Below are 21,082 nucleotides of genomic sequence, written 5' to 3'. Positions count from 1 at the left end.
GAATGCTCCACAGCATTATTCTATTGGCTTTCTGATAGTGACAACAGTGCACCATGTCTGCACAAAATATGTCGTAATGGCCACTTGTAGTCTCCAACAGGGCCACATGTGACAGGGTGACAACACAGAAAAACAACAAAGGATAAAAAAATTACACTATAACAGAATGTGCCTGAACAAGGTCCCACTTGACTTGATCACCAGATATTATTTTAATAAAAGCTGCAGATTTAAAATTATTTCAATTAACTTCAGAAATGACAAAAACATGTCAAAGCTTGAATGAGATTTTGGTGATTGAGATTAGATCTACTTTGATAATAGTACGTAACATCACACATGTACTGACAATACCACAGAACAATGCTGGATAAGGACAGTGTAATGTAGTAGGGATATTTAGTCCTGGTACCTAAGCGGAACCTAACTTCCAAAACTTAAAAGTTAGTTCTGTTTAAAGATTGCCCTACCCCCTCCGGTAAATTGCATTTTTTTTCTCTGTGTTTATTCATTTTTTTTAATTGCCACCACCCTGGCAGTCATTCTGGGATGCTTATATCACATATCACATATCTCAGAAGGTTGCATGATGGAGAACACAGAGTGGCCGGGGAGAATGTAGGAGGGTGGGCACGGTACATCTTCAGTTGTTGGCTGCCTGCACCCAGAAGAGGCAGCCAGCTGAAGAGGACCAAGATGGCGGCACCGGACCCAGTGTTTGTCACCCGTGTGGACGCTACTCAGGTGGGGATGGGGAGGAGTTAGTGCTCATGCCCTTGCAGGCTGTCAGAGGCATATCAAGGCTGGGTGGCTTGACAGCACTCCTATTTTGGTGATTTTATTGCATTCTCTTATAACGTTTATGTAAATTATTGGAGCAGCCTCTACTGTGGTGTTATTTCACTCACCATCCATCTAGAAATTAATCTGTGCACCTGGTCACTTGTGTTTTTTTTGCCAGAGGCATATACGGAAACATGTGTATGGCGTCAATGTAAGTAGCAACGCTTCTCCATGCAGACAGTAGTGTAATTCTGGGATTCCGTGGCACAGTTCTTTCAACTTTATGCACTGTACACTATTGATAACAGTTCCTCATTATCCTTCTTTCCCTCTGTGCAGCAGTTCTGAGCCAGTGTCCTGTTACCCGTCACCTCATCTAGGTGACAGTGACCCATAGGTTTAACTCTTTACTCCACTTGTAATTAAACATGAATCCCAGGAAGTTTGACTCTGTATGTAGCCGGGTCGCACGGCTGGGGTTGTTCAAACTGTTATTGTTATTAAAGTTCTGCAAAGTCAGTGCCTTTGGCATTATGGGAGACAGGGCTGCTGTTAGAAATTGCGGGGCCCCGTACAGACTACCTGGCAGGCCCCCCCCAAGAAAATAATAAAGATATATTTAGCTAAAATTACAACAAAATCACTATTATCAGACACAAATATAACATAACTCGCATAATTCCTGCTAAATCTAAAAAAAAAACTATGTTAAATAAAAAAGAAGATGAGATGAGAAAAATATACAGGCTGGGCAGTTGGAGCTCAGTGATCAGAGAGACAGAGAGAGAGAAACAAAGTTACAATTTACAAATAAACTCCTGAGCAGAGATAAGTGCTGGGAGGGAGGGGGGGCCCACACAAGAGAGGGGGATTAGTGAGGGACAACTGTCTCTTTCTCAACAGATAAAAGCTGATAGCAGAGAGAGGGACAGATCAGATTCAGGTGCTGGAGGAAGATTTCTGTATTTGTTGTCCATCACTAATCCCCCTCTCTGTGTGGGCCCCCCTGTGTGCTCGGGCCCCCTACAAGAGGGCTGGCGGTCCCCCCCTATCAGCGGCCCTGATGGGAGATGTAGTACAGGAGGAGCAAGATCATAGACTGCTGAGAGAGAGAGAGACCCTTCTCCCAGGGAGTAACAGGATGCGTGGAGCTTGCTGGGAGTGTCTATATAAAGGAGGGCGGGAATCCATTTCACTCTCTTGCCTCGAGGACAGCGTACTGAAAAGAAGGGGAAGAGCTGCTGCGGATCGCAGGAACATAGGCTGAGGCCTAGTGGCGGACACCGGAGTGAAGCCGGCGGTGTGAGTGAGCGGAGGAAGTCTCGGTAGCGTGACCGAGCGGAAAGTTGCTGACAGGTGAACAGAGACTCTGACAGGAGCAGGGCCTGGTCGCAGAGGGGAGCGGAGCTCCCGGGTTGGGTGAGAGACATCCAGTATCCACATCTCTGTTAAACACAGATCTAGACTGAATCAGGGCAGGACAACTAAACTGTGTACTTTCATAAGGCCATACTGACATCCTGATAAACCACTGGACACTGCAGATATACATATAGTGCGAGGTGGGTGAACCGGGCCTCAAGCCCTCTACTCAGTACTAGGCTATTAACCTGTTGTGACGCATTAGGATTTATTACGTTTGCTACTCTGTGGATTACAACTATTGATTGCTTTGGTGAATACAGTTCACCAACTCTACCTTTATTGGATTACAAATACTTTCCTCGCATTGTTGGGAGTTCCTTGCCGGTGAAGACAAGTGAGGCCTCACTCTCCAGGAGACCCTTGCAATTCATTATAAAGGGGGCCCCCGTTAGTACACAGAGTGCACTCCGATAGTTGTTTTAATATTGATATTGCTTACTTTGCATTCAAGTTACCAATTGTAGTCAGTCTTATCTGTAGTCACTCTCTAATTACGTCAGCTTGGTTAAAGTATTGTTTATTGTTGCTGAACGCAATTCTGTAGCATACATACACATTTGTTTGTGTGTATGTATGTGTAGCCTGTGGTCTGGATCCTGAGTGCTGAACTAAAAGGCCTAAATCCTTGGTTGGGAATTCAGTATCTATCAATTTAGAGACCTCTGTGTTATTTCTGATTCTGTTTGCATATTCTTGTTTTGCATAAAAAATCAAAAGCAGTAAATTGATTATTCACTGCAATACTTGTGGCCTCTATTATTCATAATGACAGAACTAATAGTGTCAGATGGGTTGAAGCAGGCTCAGGGTGCAAGAAGTGAAGAGGATACCCATGCAACAAGCCACTCCCTCGGGGGCAGGGCTACATGTACATTACCGCACTTGCTTTTCCCCCAAGGTCTTACCCAGTATTCCGTGACAGGTTCCTTCACTACTGGTGCCTTCTGTCACCTACACCAAGTCACCTCATCTTTCTGGCCAGCTGGCTGCTATATGCACATAGACACTAGTAATGTAGTCACTAGCAATTAACATAGCCTTTGCTGGTTAGCTTGATTCAGACACTGATACTGTATCTTCTTCTTGTATTGTCTTTTACCCTGGTGTGACCATAAGTGTCTTGCATGCACTCCTTTGAGTATGTCCTCAAATAACTTCAGACCAGGCCAGGAAAAGTTAACACAGTTATCTTTACTAAAAAGTTGTTTAAATATAGTCAAGCTTTACAGGTGGAGGATCTATTGCTGCTTGGGGTGGGTCTTGTGTTGTTGCAGGGTCAATCGTTGCTGGCAGGGATCTACTGTTGAGGGAAGGGTCTATTGTTGCTAGCTCCTGGAGGGTCTATTAATGCTGGCTGTTGGGAGTCTAATGTTGCTGGGGTGGATCTATTGTTGATAGGGTCCATTGTTGCTAGCTACTGGGAATTTATTTTACTGTCTTTCTTGTTGTCATTAACAAATTCCATACAAATTACTTAGCACCACAAAATAATACTTGGTTCTATATTCTCTAAAAAGGGCAGTACTGGGAGGTGGGGTGGGGGTGGAACCAAGCAATGGTGCTCAGAGGTGACTACGGGGCAGAGATAAGGGGTGACTAGGAAGGGGGGAGTTCCTGTACCTATTCTCTGAGAAAAAAGCCCTGCTTGAGAGTATCAATTATGAGTGGAGAAAAATTGGTATTTCTGGATTGGGTTTCAGAGTTTGGAGATTTCATAGTGTTTTGGTAGGGAGGAAATCCCCAACCCAGTGTCCTGGCTTTGTTGAAGTCCAGCAGGGTGTGGGGCCAGGCCTACTCATCCTGTGGATGGGGACTTTTCTATGTAAGCACTCACTAATGCCCGGACCAGGCGGGGCCATAGTAATGCGAGAATCAACATTAAAACAGCGCTCCTTGCACAGATACACATTAAACTTGAGGCACTTCACTGTGAGGCCCTCTTCTCCCATGGCACTGTACACCTTTCCTCATCAAATGCAGCATTTGGAGGGGGACACCATGGAACCTGTGCCCTGATCCACCAGCTCAGCTACCCTGCCTGTGGCAGAATAAATTCCAGCCGTGCACTGAGCAGTTCTCTCCACCATGCACAAATTAACTCCTTTACTCTCCCATGCCTGCAGCTAGGTCCATGGGGTCTTTGTTCCCCGGTTTTGGTACCGAATGCTGTGGGGAACTGGCCGCTAAGGAGGGAGTCTGATCACAAACCCCCTCGCTACCCAAAGGACCCATGCCCAGAACCACTCTCCTGCTGTCTGGCTGCTATAGCAATCCCACCATTCCTGGTTACCCATAGCAACCGCATGTTAGCATGACTTCCCGCCAACTCCTCTGTATGGTTAACCCTTCCTTGGTGGAGCTCTAGCTTCTCCTCTTCATCTCCATCGATGTTACCGGCTCTGTTATTTTGATATGCCATGTACCTTAATGCACCCCTTTGGACAAAATTCAGACCAGGCATTTAGCAGTTAAAAAAAATTACTGAACATTCAGTAGAACAGTCCAACTGTATAGTTTACATGAATGCAGTCCAACCCTAACTACCCAATTCAGGCTGCCCATGGTCATACCTTCTCCAAGCTAACAAGTCCTTTAATGCAAGTCCATTGCTGGTGGTTTTCGGTCTCCAAGTGAGATCCTGTGCGGGTAACCCAGTAAGGGAACCAAGTGCTCCTGGTAGGAATACAAGATACAGCAGTCCTCCTTCGGTATTCCCACGTGCATGCCTCCTGTCCTGGGCCCTTCCCCAGTATTTAAAGATCCCCACCAGGAGGCTGGACCCAAGAAAAACCCAGGAAAGAAGAAAAACACATTAACCCTTTCCCAACCCAGGTAGCAGAACAATCTGCATAGTGTAATTTATTACAATGGCAGCAATACATTCAGGGTGCCCTATTAGCACCTGCCTACAAGGGTGTGTGTCAAGGTGCACAAAGCCCTTATAATAAAGGCTTTGGAATAGCTCAGGGTTCTGGCCAGGAGGTAGGTGTGCTCCCATTTGAAGGCTGGTGTGTGATCCTGTCTGGAGACTTAGGTGTCCCACTCAAGAGACTGCACGCCATGTTGGACGGATTTTATGACTGAGACAGTTGGGACTGCTAAGTAGGGTCTGGTAAACTGGGAAGGCTGCAACAACTAGGAAAGAGTCCAGGGGACCAAAGGAATCTGTAAGTCTTAAAGGAGTAAGAGAGTTACTAAAGGCTGAGTGAGCCAAGAGAGAGTTCGGAGAGCCAGGAGAGATTGTGGGATGGTCTGAGAGACCAGTGCAAGAGCAGTGGTGCTGCTGAAGAGGGAGCCAGTTGGCTTGGCATTTCCTGTTATCTGTTTTGCTGTGTGAAACTGAAACCCCTGCATGGGAAAAAATAATGTAAAGGACTTTGCATTAATTTCTGTTTTAATAAAAAGTGGGCTGGCAAGTCTTCAAAGTTCGGACCGCTTGAGTTCACTGAGGGACAGTTCACATCATAAATTGCACAGCAACGTGCTATGCATTCCTGTAGGATTCACATGCGATCCGGGTGCATTGCAATTTCAGCTCCTCCATTTGAATGGGAAAAATGGGACCATACCGTACCAAAAGTACTGCATGCGCTACTTTAAAGGCCGCACAGCAACCAGATCGCATGGTATTACTGTAGGCAAATGCACTGTGTTTGCAACCTGCGTTTGGGATGTATTTCAGTTAACACTGACACCCAATGCAAACCGAAACATGCATTTTTATTAATATTTATTGAATAATAAGGATGATTTTAATTTATTACATTTCTTTTTAACTCCTAAAAAGTCCCAACTATGCAAATACTTTGAGATGTATAACATAAGGTATGGGGTGCCTGGAGGACCAACCAATATGGTTTGCAAGTTTGACTCCAAATGACCTTTTGTCACCATCACTGATATTCTCTCCACCCCTCACTGCTATAAGTATTATGTATTGCCTTGTGTTGCACTGTACAGTCCCTTTTTGGAAATCAACTATGGCTGACTGCAAAACCCTAAATGCATGAAACATTGCAGGTCTGGGATACCTGAAACAATGTCAGGCGGTGCTTACTATTTTTCAATAGTTTTCTTCAGTTGTGGTCTGCCTGCAGGAAAAGACATCACAATACAGATACCATCTCTTATTCTAAAATATGTAAATATAGCATAAAATACCACTCAAAAAAGACTTCTTACTTCCGCAGGTTTCGTGTTTTAATCTCTAGCAACCTGGGAATTTTCAGCAGGCAGGCTCAGACGGACTCCTTTTGGTGGATAGATTTTCCTGCATTGTGTTATGGAGGATATGCCATGTATCTGGGAAAATGTTTATCACCCTCCCACTTCCCCAACTTTCTTTGAAGAGTTGATACAGTTTTTATCAGACTGACAAATGTAGCACTAATAATTGTGGCGGATTTTAATTCCTACCTAAATTCCTAAATTGATAAATATGGCAACCACAAGGGGCCATAATCTCAATCAATCTCAGTGGTGGTGATTACTAAGGCACTCCCCATTCTTCCTGATGATATAAAACAGGCTCCTGTCCACCTATCGGCATTCACACTTGAAAAAAGAGCATGCATGCTCGCTGTGAGCTTGGCGCATGCTCTGAAACGCGTTGTGTTCTCCCCATTGACTTTGGTGACGTCACGCGGCTTTGCGCTGCGTTACAGCCCGACACGCGGAAGTACCGGATCCCGGATGACAACAGCCGGCTCAATCTGTCTCCCCGCTGTATCCCTTGGCTTCACCCGTATTCCACCTTCGGATACTGGATCTACTACCATCTGCCGCCACCATTGTTTGAGCCTTAAACAACTGTACCCCATGTGAGTTGTTACATTGTATGTGTAATCGTGGATTAAAGCAGACTGCACTTAGAGGCGCTCCGTGTTTCTTTTCTCTCATGCCTTTCACAGAGTCCTGACTTTCCTGTGTTGCGGAGCTTGCCCTTTGCTGCGGACTGCCTCTTCTTCCTTGATGGACTTCCATATTCTCACAGTATGTTCTATGCATATTTGCACCACTGTCATCTAAAGTTATGACAATTTTATTATATGCTGGTCACACTGATCTCTAGTAACCATCCTGAGCGCCAGCCCACCCACAGTTTGTTTGATGTGTGGAGGCTGTGCTACCCAACAGAGCAGCATTACTTCTGCTTTTCACCTACACCTGGCATTGTCCAATATTGGTCTTGCTCTATGCACCAAGATTTTTCTGCCATATGTGTGTGACTCATACTATACTGCCAAAGCGTAATTGGATCAATCTCCCTGATAGTTTAGCTAAATCTCCAAAACCCTAACAGTTTACAGAAGATGAATCCATACTAGCTGGAGCTTATTCCTGATGTGGAGAGGGTAATGGCTCAGATGCAAGAATTCCTTGACCTTAACAAGCTCACAGTGCACTCTTTTGTGGTATAGGATGCTCTCAAGGCTTTCCTAACAGGCGTGTTAACTGGCTAAATAGCTGGGATTAAAAGGAAGTCAGGGGCCTGGGAAGCTAAAAAGATAAAAGACATTTAACACGCTGAGATAGCTTTTTTTTTTACTAACCCAAATCCTGACATGCAATTCACATAGATAGAATGTCAACACTTACATAAATCTCTTTCTTTATTTCAAGGAAAGCAAAGAAAAGTAATTTCATGACTCAACAAACAAATTTCGTAGAGGGGGGAACATTCAAGTCATTTATTAGCTACCAAAACTAAATCTCAGCAACCTGTTACTCACGTCAGTGTCATATCTGCTTGTGGAGACAGCAGTGACCACTTCTGCTGATATTTTAGTATCCTATCAAGACTTATATGCTGTCCTTTACAGTATTAAAGTGGCTTATGAGCATACTGTAAATTTAAAGTGATGTGACTCCTGCGCCACCAAAAAACTAACCGTAATTCAGTGACAAATGAAAATAAGCTGCTGCTAGCACCTGAATGTGTTCCCACAACTAGTTGTGTGTAAAGCCCCGTACACACGTACCGATGGTCGGCTTACAAATGTTCCTCTTTTCTCCCCGGGATGTCGGTGTCTGCTGAAAAGTGCAAAGACAGCACAAGGACAGCACAAGAATTTTGTCCGCCGACTGCAGAAGTGATGTCATGTAATGGTTAACTTTCCCTGTGTTTTCTATTTTCTGAGCATGCCCAGTCTTGCAAATCTGCGGTCTGTCGGCCGAATTGTGTACTGACAGGCGAACAATCGTCCGTTCTGGTGTCGGCATACAAATATTTTCATGTTTGCACGAAAGACTTTTGTCCGCGGATTGTGCGCAGACATCTGTCGGAGGCACCATACTAACACGCGTACAATCGGCAGATCCTTCGTCCACCGACGTTTGTATGCCGACGATCGGTACGTGTGTACGGGCCTTTAATCATCCAGACCACATATCCCCCCCAGGAAAATTAAGTGTTAACCACTTAAGCCCCGGAAGATTTTACCCCCCATTCCGACCAGGGGGTATTTTGCGATTCGGCACTGCGTGACTTTAACGGACAATTGCGCGGTCGTGCGACGCTGTACCTAAACGAATTTGGCGTCCTTTTTTTCCCACAAACAGAGCTTTCTTTTGGTGGTATTTGATCACCTGTGCGATTTTTTGATCACGCGCTATAAACAAAAAAAGAGCGTCAATTTTGCAAAAATAGCAATATTTTTCACATTTTTTTATATGAAATTCCCCAAAAAAAAAATTTAAAAATCAAAATTTTTTTACTTTTTCGGCCAATTTGTTTTATGCTACCTATGTTTGGTAAAAAAAATTGCAAAAAGCGTATTTTGATTGGTTTGCGCAAAAGTTATCGCGTTTACTAACAAAGGGAAAGATTTCTGTCATTTTTGTTGTTTTTTTTTTTAATGTGTAATGGCGGCGATCTGCGATTTTTTTTGCGGTACTGCGACATTGGGGCGGACAGATCGGACCCTTGACTGACATTTTTGACACTTTTGGGGTTACCAGTGACATTTCTACAGTAATCAGTGCTATATATATGCACTGTTACTGTAAAAATACACTGGTAGTGAAGGGGTTAACTTTATTTGGGAGGGAGGGGCTGTGTGTATCCCTAGGGGCGTGCTTTCTACTGTGATTGGCTGGGGCTTGAGCTGTATGGACACTGATCAACGGATCTACATACTAGATCCGAGTGATCAGTATCCTAACAGCAAGGAGAATGACAGGCAGCTTGTTTACACAAGCTGCCTGACATTCTCCCTCTCCCCCGCCGATCGCCGAGTGACCGGCGGACATCGGGTCCGCCGGTCACATGCGCGGGGGGGTCCGTGACCACGCGGGAGCGGGAGCGCGCCTCCGGGGGCGCGCGCTCGCTCCCTAGACCCTCACAAGCTAGTGACGTAGCCCTACGTCACTTTGCCTGTGAGGGGCTGACTGCCGACGTAGATCGGCGTTAGGCAGTCGGCAAGTGGTTAATAAGTGTCATACATTTTAAAACACAAAATGCTGAGTGTTAGACAATATACATCTTCTTGAAAATCCAATAGTGTGAATATGTTGCTTCCTCTGTGCTCTTAAATTTCCCACACCAGTATAGATATAACGTGCTTTAATGGTTAAAACACATGTGCCATCTCAGTGCTCACAGAACTCTCACTTCCAATCAATTAAAATTTTGCTTGTATGTAATCATCTACCAAGATATCTCCAATTCCTGGACACTTCAAAGCCTCCCGCCCACTAGGGACTCTCCTGCTGTAATTTCCAGTGCCTCCAGTAAAATCCGCAGTATGGTCCCTTTAGGACACTGGACCATTCATGTGGCCATACTTATGTTGGAAAAATATATACAGGCCTTCCATAGTGTAGTACATTAATGTATGCCAACTTATTAAGGTTAAAATTGTACCTACAACTATGCTTACATGCAGTGCTTGACTCAATAAATGTTTGTTTGGTTAAAAAAAAAAAAAATTGTACCTACAACACAACTTTGTATAAAACCATAGTAAAACAACATCAAGTATATGTCCATGGAGTTGGAGGCATATGGGTTTGGCCCCAAGTTCAGGTAGTGAACTGCAGCCAATACTAACAGTCTGATCCCTGAACTTTTTCCAGTTAGACGGGGTACCAGACAAGGGTGTCCGATGTCTCCTGGGCTATTTGGCTTGCTAATTGAACCTCTAGTTGTCGCACTGAGGGCCTCGCCTGGGGTATGGGGTTTTCAGGTTGGAAGCCTGACAGGTGGCATTATATGCAGACGATATGGTGCTATTTTTGAGTGATTCTGATGCTTCCCTGACAGCGGCGTTATCCATTTTGAGTTCCTTCCATAGCCTCTCAGGGTTAAAAGTGAATTGGAGCAAATCTCAAATTGCCCCTTAAAGCAGATAGACAGGGTTAAATACCTGGGCATTCATATTTCTAATTCAGTCACAGACTTCATCACCTTAAATGTTATTCCTTTATTACAGGCATCGAAGTGTAGATTTCAGGCTTGGCAAAATTTACCCTTGACACTCATTGGGAAAGTTAACCTACTAAAGATGAAGTTCCTGCCGTTATTACTGTATGTATTCTGTGTGGATTTCAAAATATATATTCCTGAACATTGACAGCCTGGTCTCTGCTTTCTTGTGGAATGGATGAAATCCTAGGCTCAAATTTAAGGTACTCCAGCAACCAAGGAAACAAAGGGGACTAGTGGTACCAAACTTCCTTTTCTACTATCTAGCGGGACAACTGGTGTTCGCTCATAGGTGGTTGACCCCCCCAGAGGACAATGCGTTGGTTGCTCTGGAGGCTGCAATAGTAGGCTCCTACGAGGCCCTGTCTCATCTCCTGCTCAGAGGTAGTAAAGCCCCTTACCCCATAACTACCTCTATGAGAGTAACAATTAGAGCTTGGATGGTAGCTGGCAGAACATAATCTGGAAGCACCCAGGTAATATCACCACACTCCCCACTGTGGAATAACCCACAGGTTCCACACTCATTTAAAAGGTAACTCCACTATCGTACACAGAAAAAAATCAGCAAATAAAGAAAAAACAATATAGCGTATACAATTGCGACACAAATCATATTGTAATTGAATATTAAAAATTACCTTTCCTTTTCAATTTGCAGCTGTTGTAATTTTCTGAAAATGCAATGCAATATGGCCACCTGGAGCTGTTCTGTAAACAGAATGTACTGACCACACCCCAGAAAAATAATTTCCTGCTTGTGTGATTGGCTCACTAATTTTCCCAGAGGTCTGCCTAAGATACAAATCAGATTTCTGGCATCCCCTGCAACAAAAATGTAATACTCCCAATAGGAACACGTCTAAAGGGATGCAGGCCCGGCAGCTTTTCTCATTAGTGCCCTGCAGCTGCCACAGCTGACAGATAATTATGAAACCACTCCCATTAGACCCACATGGCACAGAGGAACAAACAATGATTTCTTCAGAATAACAAAAAGGTAGGAATCAGCAACAAAGTTTGTTAAAATCCTTGCAATGTACATAGATCAACCAGAGGGGAATCTTTTTTTCTCAACAAAAGTAGAGTTACGCTTTATTGTCCCAGACCCCATTATATGGACTAAATATGGTATTAGGAGGGTGGCGGATATTGTCAAGAATGGCACACTTCTACAGTTTGATGACATGAAATCCAAATTTAATCTACCCAACTCCCATCTGTTTCGTTACTTGCAATTGCGGCATGCATACAACTCTCAATTTGATACCTCACCAATCACATTGCAAGAGCGCACTATGGAAATTATTCTCAGAAACAAATCTCTTTAGATAAAGCATTGTCTAATATTTATAAACAACTAACAGAGCCCTTGAGCCTTGCAGAACAGCATGGGAAAGGGTGTTTCCCCAGATGGACGGAGATGACTGGGATGATGTATGGGATATAAATTTCTCTCAGTTGATCTCTACAAGAGATCATCTCATTCAATATAAATTTCTACATCCTATATATCTTACCTCCGCCAGATTGGCTAGAATTTTTCCCTCCCAGTCATCCTGTTGTTGGTGGTGCACCTCACCCAGAGCGAATTTCTTGCACATTTTCTGGGAATGTGTGGCCATACAGAAGTCCTGGCTGTAAGTTGCGGAATGCATAGAGGAGGTTACTACTCTCCCAGGCCCAGTATTGAACTGTATATTTTGGGATTGGTGGATGCTCTAGCTCCAAAGAGAGTAATACGTACACTGTTGACTTTGTTATTTTACTATGCTATGAAAAAAATGAAATGAATGAATGGAAAATGATAGTACTTTCCTGGAAAAACCCTACACCCCGCGCATTTCAGGCATGGAAGGCGCTTGCAAATAAAGCACTCCCCTTTTATAAAGCCACCTATGCAAGTAGGGGAATATCCAATAAATTTGAGAAGGTGTGGGGTGGTTGGACATAGAGTACCTCTACAGTGTCTGACTAAACTAGGAGTATCTAAAAAGGCCATTGATACCTTTCATGTAGTATATTGTTTTGGCTGGTCAACGATATGTCTGAGGCTATGCCCAGGATATATACTTTGAACTGGCGCTATACACATGAACAAATGCCAGCCCTAATGCTGACTCTTTTGTATGGTGGCTTGTTAGAAGAAAACTGGTGTTGGGAGACAGAATTACAGAATTCTCTTATATCACGCTAGCCTGAAAAGAAGGGAAGGTTCTAATGTTCCTATACACACCTCTGAGCTATTCTGTGTGCCTTGTGCTGAAGCTTCGTTTGTTGTTGTTAATAGTCGCCTGATGTTCAGTTTTGACTGTCTAGTCTTTTGTTTTTGTACTGTAATCTAGCAATAAAAAGAATTTCCCAAAAAATAAAAAAACAACATTAAGTACCGGGACTCGCTTCCACGTGCGTCACTTTCGATCCGCATCTGCCTTCTCTCACGCCCTACACGTCAAGTTACATCCCCTGGCTTCATCAATGACATTTATTATAAAAGCTATTTCCACAGTTTTAGCCAATCACCTGCCCAAAAATATTAAAAAACCCATACACGCAGATCAATCAGGATTAGTCAGCAATTTCATTGTTTCAAGCCACCAAGGTATTTACCAAGGTATTTACCAGCATAGAGTGAAATTACTTAACCACGTAAGCCCCGGGAGATTTTACCCCCTTCCTTACCAGGGTTTTTTTTGCGATTCGGCACTGCGTGACTTTAACTGACAATTGCGCGGTCGTGCGACGCTGTACCTAAACTAATTTGACGTCCTTTTTTTCCGATAAACAGAGCTTTCTTTTGGTGGTATTTGATCACCTGTGCGATTTTTACTTTTTGCGCTATAAACAAAAAAAGAGCGTCAATTTTGCAAAAATAACAATATTTTTCAAATTTTTTTATATGAAATTCCCCCCAAAAAAATGTAAAAATCAACATTTTTTAACATTTTAGGCCAATTTGTTTTATGCTACATATGTTTGGTAAAAAAAATCGCAAAAAGCGTATTTTGATTGGTTTGCGCAAAAGTTATCGCGTTTACTAACAAAGGGAAAGATTTTTGTCATTTTTGGTGTTTTTTTTTTAACGCGTAATGGCGGCGATCTGCGATTTTTTTGCGGTACTGCGACATTGCGGTGGACAGATCGGACCCTTGACTGACATTTTTGACACTTTTGGGGTTACCAGTGACATTACTACAGTAATCAATGCTATATATATGTACTGTTACTGCAAAATGACACTGGCAGGGAAGGGGTTAATTTTATTGGGGAAGGAGGGGTTAAGTGTGTCCCTAGGGGCGTGCTTCTAACTGTGATTGGACATGGCTACTGGTGTAGGAACAGTGGTCAACGGTCCTACATAGTAGAACCGTATGATCACTATTCCTACACAGTGGAGAATGACAGGCGGCTTGTTTACATTAGCCGCCTGCCTTTCTCCCTCTCCACCGACAATCGTCGAGTGACCGGCGGACATCGGGTCCACCGGTCACACGCATGGACTTCCTAGGGAACGAGCCGGGGCGGGCGCGCGCTCGCCCGCTATTGGCTCACAAACTAGTGACAGGCAAGTGACGTACTGGTACTAGGCGCCAGCTATAGGGAAACCAGCAGTGAAGGGTTCAGTCGCGCTGCATCTTCTGAATGGTCTTGCCGTCTTCTAGGACCTGTGTGTGTCCCAGAAGGCAGCGGGGGGGGGGGGGAGGAGGAGGGGCTGGATATGCTTGGAGATCGCTGCAGTGATCTTAACTGGAAGTGGGAGCAGGTACCTGTCAAACTCAGGTACCCCGCTTCCCCCTCCCCATCAAAAAGTGCCAAATGTGGCAGTGGAGGGCGCGAACAAGCGGAGTTTCCCCTTTTGGGTGGAGTTCCACTTTAAACAAACTCTGCCTGACCCAAGATGGCTGTCAAAGTCACATGGGATAGCTGCTCCCCTGTGACCATCTGCATTGCTGCTGCGGTTGAACGCCACCTGCAGTGGAGAATATAGACTTCACCTGCTTAGAAACATATTATCATCAGTGCCATTTTCTGCAGCACCGAGGATCACCCAATGCCACTGGAGAAGTAGAGGAAGGACTTTGTGACATTAGGTGACTGCCATTAGACAGATGGTAAAAAGTATATATGCTGGGAGCAGGAGGGGACATCCCAAACTATATATGTATGACTAACATCAGGCCTTGCACTAAAAATATCTTTGTGAAATAGATGGTTAGTCAAGGCAAAGTACAGTGATTCTCAGTAACTAATGGTTGATATTGCATACTGAACATTATACAACACCATTGTTCTTTTTGTTTTATCAAATAAACCCTTTTTTACTTTTTTTTTACGAAATGTTCAAGCTGTTAGATATATCACACACAGCTGGCACTTTCCCTTTAAGCATGGTTCCTTCAATAACTCTCTGTGTCTATGTAGACATTAGTCAGCACACTATGTACAGTTGGTTATGAAAATTATAAGCCATAGCTCCTGGCAGTGTAGGCACATATACATAAATAGAAATCGCCTTTCTGTTCAATGTACACATAATTACAGAGCGGTGTGTATGTCAGTCGCTCCATCATATTCTAACAGATGGTTTTAATTTCACATCGCTAGCCCTTGCACATTCGGCTTCTCTCATTCCCCTCCCTACTCTCCCAAGAAATCACTCCTCCCAAACTGACTTTCTTTGCTCTCTGTCTCCGACATGTTGGTTTTCTATTCCTGACCCCCGTCTCTTCGTTGACTTGTTTCTAGTCTGTTCATTTTCACTAATCTTGTTTTCCTCAGTCAATTTATCTCTCTTTCACCACCATTCTTGTCTTTCTTCTCTAGCATTTTGCACAGCCTTCAGATTCCACACAGACAACCATTGATTTTAACATGCTCACTAAATCATTCCGTGTTCTGTCACCTTCACCCCATTCATAACGTACCAATTTTCTCCTGTTCCATATTTTTCATTCTTTCTTTGGCTTTTTTTTTGTAATTATCTCTTTTCCTGGCTACATTACAGTGGTTTCCTTGGTAACAAGTGGCTTACATTGTGCAGCACTGAGGAGGTTCTCTCCTCACGCCAACCCCTAGAGGGCTATGGGTAACAGCCAAGACTGGAGACCTATTTTACACTCTGATGTCACCAAGCCCCTTCTTAATCTTGGGCCTTTTTGGTCAGGTATCTGAGACTATGTAAAAGAGGGGCTAAAAGAACAACATGAACGATTGTCTACCTCTTCTACCTCTCATGAACGATTGTCCTTTTCATATTAGCCAGCAGCAGGCAGCATACAGGCAGCTGGAAAAAGAAAGGATCTTTGTAACCTAAAGATTGCCATTTTTTTATAGCTGTGAATGGGTTAAATTAGTTTGTCTGAAGCAGCTGATTCCCACACAGCTGCCCACTCTGTCCCAGCTGGCTTGGCACAGTTTATGAACTCTGCATTTAACCCCATTTGACCTCAGGAAAAGGCTGGAAAACAGGAAGGATAAAGACAGGAAAGCCCTTTTGTGCCCTGCAACAAAACCATATGAAACATTAGGTGGCAGGCATGCTGGTAGGCAACGTCACTAACATACACTGGTCATCGGGGCAACCACCCAAAAACACACTAGCTGCATTTAAATATTTTGATGTGTTTAGTGTTCAGTTTCTATTTCTTGATCATTTTACACAATCATTTTTTTTCCTTTTATAAATACTAATCAAGTAACATCTACACTAGATGAATAGTGTGCCTGCCTGGGTTAAATTCACAGAGGAAGCCATATAATGCTTTTTGCTTCAAAATGCAATATACAGGTCACCACTGACTTGTTTTTGCAGGTGCAAGCTCTGGCTGCTGGTGTGTTTTTGGAGTGCCTGCACCTGTGAAAAATGGACATGTGACTCAAAAACGCATCAAAAATGCAAAACATGGTGCAGTTTTACTGCATTTGTGCTGCAATTTCACCATGATTTATATTCATTTCAATGGGGAGCTGCGTTTTGCTACGGTTTTCAAAGCCGCACCAAAGATACAGCATGTGGGTGCTTCCATCAGTATACAGCTTCCTCCAGTCTGGACATATGAAATTATAGCTGACCATCCAAGACTATACGGCACTAGCTTAGTTGCACCTGGAACTCTTTATTGAAAACTCACACAGAATTTATATACCACACAATCAGGTGAGGGGTTGATCACATTATCCAATACAATACAAACTGTACACAGGGATATAATTAACATAGCTACAGAAGAGCCAACATACACATAATGCTAATCCACATCTAGCAACTAATAGCTCACAGTGATTTAATTACCTCATAAGCTAATAAACATAAACCCATAACATCTCACAATAGTTTGCTAACAAAGTGGAGTGGACACAATACTAGCAGGCAGACTGTTAGGGTGCCAGGAAACCAGACCACACAGGGATGCAGGTAAAATAAAGCAGTTTATTGGAGAAAACAACAAAAATCGCACAGCAAGTGTGAGGAAGAGAGAGTAGGAACAAATCGGGCTCAAGTCCAGGAGCAGGAAGTCATCCAAGCCGTGGTTGGGTCCAGAAGTGGGTAGTATGCTGATGCTGGGTAGTCTGCCACTGCCGGGTCGTCAGCTGATGCCGGGTCAAGAGCCAGGAGAGTCATCAGCCAAGCTAGGTCATACACAAAGGAACACAAAGAACAGAAGACTGCTAGCAGAGATGCACCTTGGAGCAGAAACACAAGCGCAAGGATTGCAACCCAACAGGTGATAGATATAATCAGGTGTGCAGCATCATCAATGTGCGATGTCCAGGCAGCAGGAAGTGATAATGCAATCAGTGTCTATAAGAGGCAACAGACTGCACATATCCAAGATGGCTGCCAACAGGAGGGCAAGGTAAGACCTTGACAGTCGCCCCCCCCCCCCTCCGCGGAGCAAAAAACGGTTTAGAAGGAAAGTGAGCATGAAAAGCATAGAGAAGGGGGGGAGCATGAACATCAGTGGAGGGAACCCAGGAGCACTCCTCAGGACCATAACCCTTCCAGTGCACCAGGTATTGAACCTGACTCCAGAACAGATGAGAATCCAAGATGCTGCTAACCTCATACTCCTCATGATTGCCCACAGGAATGGGAGGAGGGCAGGGAAGTGAAAAGTATGGCGATGGCAAACCAGTGGCTTTAAAAATGACATGTGAAAGACATTTGAGATATGCATGCCAAGTGGAAGATCAAGAGTATAGGCCACTGGGTTCACCTAATGGAGGATGGGAAAAGGCCCAAAGAAACAGGGTGTCAGTTTTGGAGTGAGATTACAGGTCAAAAACCCCACCCTCTCCCTGACCTGGTACAAAGGAGCAGATAAACAATTCCGGTCTGCCTGGAGCTTCTGATGCTGTGCAGAGACCCGTAAAGACTCTTTAATCTGCACCCAAGAGGAACGGAGAACACAAAGATGATCCTACACAGCTGGGATGTCCTGTGCTGAGAACGACTCGGGCAACACAGCAGGTTGGAACCCATAATTGGCCATAAATGGAGACATTCCAGAAGACGAGTTGATGGCAGAGTTCCTGGCAAACTCCGCCCAGGGTAACAGATCAACCCAATTGTCCTGATGCTCAGAGATATAGCAGCAGAGAAATTGCTCCAGAGCTTGGTTGGAACGCTCAGCGGCACCATTGGTCGGTGGATGGTAGGCCGAGGAGAAGGAGAGTCGAATACCCAACTGGGAGCAAAAGGTGCGCCAGAACCTGGAGGCAAACTGGCTCCCATGGTCTGAGACAATCTCCTTAGGCAACCCGTCTAAATGGAAGACTTCCCTGGCAAACACAGAGGCAAGCTCCTGAGCGGTAGGCAGCCGCTTAAACGGAACAGTGGCACATTTTGGAGAACCAATCAACAACCATGAGAATAAACGTGTAACCTCGAAACGCAGGAATTTCCACAAAAAAAATCCATGGTCAGGTGAGACCAGGGATGCTCCCCATTGGGAATGGGATGCAGTAGGTCCAAGGGAAGGTGCCAAGGAGATTTGTTCTGGGCACAGACTGAACAAGCAGCCACATACGCAGCAAAATTAGTACAGAGAGATGGCCACCAGAACTGATGGAAAATAGCCCGGGACATCTGGTTCTTACCAGGATGACTGGCAGGCTTGAAATTGTGGTATGTGCACAACAGTCTGATGTGCAACCCCTCAGGTACAAAACATTTGCCAGCAGATCTCCCTGTGAGAGCATCAGGTTGGGCAGCCAAGGTCTGTTCCCCAAGAGGAGAGGTTAAGTTGGTGTGGATGTCAGCCAGGATATGATCTGAAGGTATGACCGGTGTCGGCACAGAGTCCTCCCTGGACAACTCAGAAAACTGGCCAGACAAGGCATCAGCTTTAACATTGTTGGAGCGGGGAAAATAGGAGACCACATAGTTAAAAACGAGACAAGAACAAAGTGTCTGTGGCCTGAAGGAGTGTGAGCCTCTTGGCCTCGAGAGATACGTCAGATGCTTATGATCGGTGAGAATGAGAAACATTGGAAACACTGAACGGAACAGGGACCACTGTGGCGAGGCCATTGTAGAACAGCTGAAACCTTCTGAAGGTCCATGGAGAACCCCTCAGCCGAAATGATGTAGCCCAAGAAGGCAACTTGAGACAGGTGGAATTCACATTTTTCAAGCCTACAGAAAAGCCCATACTCACGTAACCATTGCAGCACCCGTCGGACTCCATTGAATCACACTACCTGGATGTCAAAGTAAATCAAGATGTCGTCCAAATAGACTACCACGCATTGCTGCAACATACAGTGGGTACAGAAAGTATTCAGACCCCCTTAAATTTTTCACTCTTTGTTATATTGCAGCCATTTGCTAAAATCATTTAAATTCATTCTTCTTCCTCATGAATGTACACATAGCACCCCATACTGACAGAAAAACACAGAATTGTTGATATTGTTGCAGATTTATTAAAAAAGAAAAACTGAAATATCACATGGTCCTAAGTATTCAGACCCTTTGCTGTGACACTCATATATTTAACTCAGGTGCTTTCCATTTCTTCTGATCATCCTTGAGATGGTTCTACACCTTCATTTGAGTCCAGCTGTGTTTGATTATACTGATTGGACTTGATTAGGAAAGCCACACACCTGTCTATATAAGACCTTCCAGATCACAATGCATGTCAGAGCAAATGAGAATCATGAGGTCAAAGGAACTGCCTGAAGAGCTCAGAGACAGAATTGTGGCAAGGCACAGATCTGGCCAAGGTTACAAAAAGATTTCTGCTGCACTTAAGGTTCCTAAGAGCACAGTGGCCTCCATAATCCTCAAATGGAAGACATTTGGGACGACCAGAACCCTTCCTAGAGCTGGCCGTCCGGCCAAACTGAGCTATCGGGGGAGAAGAGCCTTGGTGAGAGAGGTAAAGAAGAACCCAAAGATCACTGTGGCTGAGCTCCAGAGATGCAGTCAGGAGATGGGAGAAAGTTGTAGAAAGTCAACCATCACTGCAGCCCTCCACCAGTCGGGGCTTTATGGCAGAGTGGCCCGACGGAAGCCTCTCCTCAGTGTAAGACACATGAAAGCCCGCATGGAGTTTGCTAAAAAAAACACCTGAAGGACTCCAAGATGGTGAGAAATAAGATTCTCTGGTCTGATGAGACCAAAATAGAACTTTTTGGCCTTAATTCTAAGCAGTATGTGTGGAGAAAACCAGGCACTGCTCATCACCTGTCCAATACAGTCCCAACAGTGAAGCATGGTGGGGGCAGCATCATGCTGTGGGGGTGTTTTTCAGCTGCAGGGACAGGACGACTGGTTGCAATCGAGGGAAAGATGAATGCGGCCAAGTACAGGGATATCCTGGACAAAAACCTTCTCCAGAGTGCTCTGGACCTCAGACTGGGCCGAAGGTTTACCTTCCAACAAGACAATGACCCTAAGCACACAGCTAAAATAACGAAGGAGTGGCTTCACAACAACTCCGTGACTGTTCTTGAATGGTCCAGCCAGAGCCCTGACTTAAACCCAATTGAGCATCTCTGGAGAGACCTAAAAATGGCTGTCCACCAACGTTTACCATCCAACCTGACAGAACTGGAGACTGGAGAGGATCTGCAAGGAGGAATGGCAGAGGATCCCCAAATCCAGGTGTGAAAGACTTGTTGCATCTTTCCCAAAAAGACTCCTGGCTGTATTAGATCAAAAGGGGGCTTCTACTAAATACTGAGCAAAGGGTCTGAATACTTAGGACCATGTGATATTTCAGTTTTTCTTTTTTAATAAATCTGCAACAATGTCAACAATTCTGTGTTTTTCTGTCAGTATGGGGTGCTATGTGTACATTCATGAAGAAGAAGAAGAATGAACTTAAATGATTTTAGCAAATGGCTGCAATATAACAAAGAGTTATATTGCTGTGAGCCGACTGACACTCCGATGCTATGGGACTGCTTGTCCAAGCACCACACAGTGCCTTCAGTAGC

General features: G+C 44.4%; 1 protein-coding gene across 6 annotated transcripts in view; it reads right to left on the bottom strand.

Annotated features, from left to right (window-relative positions):
- Window positions 1–21,082, bottom strand: part of EMID1 (EMI domain containing 1) — a 163,887-nt gene that overhangs the window by 61,367 nt on the left and 81,438 nt on the right. The gene's annotated exons all lie outside the window — the stretch shown is intronic.

The sequence above is a fragment of the Pelophylax lessonae genome (assembly GCF_965119305.1).
Source record: "Pelophylax lessonae genome assembly, chromosome: 1".
Classification (NCBI taxonomy): domain Eukaryota; kingdom Metazoa; phylum Chordata; class Amphibia; order Anura; family Ranidae; genus Pelophylax; species Pelophylax lessonae.
Note: the sequence above shows the minus strand (reverse complement) of the source record. Positions and strands in the feature narration are given on the sequence as shown.